The following is a 1056-nucleotide window of genomic DNA, read 5'->3' as shown; positions in this document are numbered from 1 at the left end:
TCCACACAGTGGAGAGGCAGTGGATGGGATACCCATGAACCAGGGGATCCACCAGACACCAGAACTATCCACATGAAGGAGCAGAGCCTCCACATCCCTTCACTCCAACCTTGCAGAGGAGCCGGGCTGCCAATTGCTGTGTGATGGGGACAGCCATACACATTAATGCTGGCTGACTTGGTGCAGCAGAAATGCCCACGCGGCTGAGGGAGGGGATAATGCCGGGGAAAGCAGCCGTTCTCTCTGCCTTTCTGTGAAGTTCCATTTACACAGAACATTAACTCAGGGCTACATGTGACCATCCCAGGGGGGAAAACCTATGGAAAAGGCCCACCGCTCCAGGCATGAGACTTGGTGCCTCCTGCTCCCCTCAGGGAGGAGGGACTTATTGCCTCACAGAGGAGAGAGCAGCAGGGCCTGTAGAGCGCGTGGATCCACCTGCTCTGCAAAGGACTCAAGACCAAACACTGCAGAACCTGTGATACCTGGGAATGGGATACAGCACTCCTCGGGGCTGGGTCAGCACGGCTCTCTGAGGAACTCCCCTGCCATACTCACCTTCAGCCCATGAGAAGCTGGAAGGGTCATTTCGTGTACAGAGAGTTGATACTTTCTTGTAACTCTCCGCCACATTGTTCCCCTGGCTGGCCTCAGCGCCACTGGCCACTAGGGAGGCCATGGAGCTGCAGCATGAAACCACAGACAGGCTTGGCCCCTTCTGCAGAAGGAGGCTGCAGATGAGGCTGATCCTGCCTTTGAGCCTGAAGGGAGCCCGGGCAGCCCCAGCAATTCCAAAGTCAGAACACAGGCAGGGTCAAAAGCCAACCCAGCCAGGGGGAGCCTAGCCCAGAGCCCAGCCCAGGATAGCGGTGTAGGCAGCACTTTGGAGAATGCCACCCTTCTCCTTCCCACAATCTGACCCTAGGCACTAGCCTCCTCCTGGGGTGGAGGGTGTAGAAGACATAGATGGAAAATAAGGCTGGTTCCCTACTGGGACCCAAAGCACTGCAGTTGCTACCCACCTCTGCTTCCCTCCTCCCCTCCCCCATCTTGCCT

Source organism: Terrapene carolina, unplaced genomic scaffold (assembly GCF_002925995.2).
Source record: "Terrapene carolina triunguis isolate 2854851 unplaced genomic scaffold, T_m_triunguis-2.0 Scaffold175, whole genome shotgun sequence".
Classification (NCBI taxonomy): Eukaryota; Metazoa; Chordata; order Testudines; family Emydidae; genus Terrapene; species Terrapene triunguis.
The sequence above is the reverse complement of the archived record's forward strand: the minus strand, read 5'-3'. Positions refer to the sequence as shown.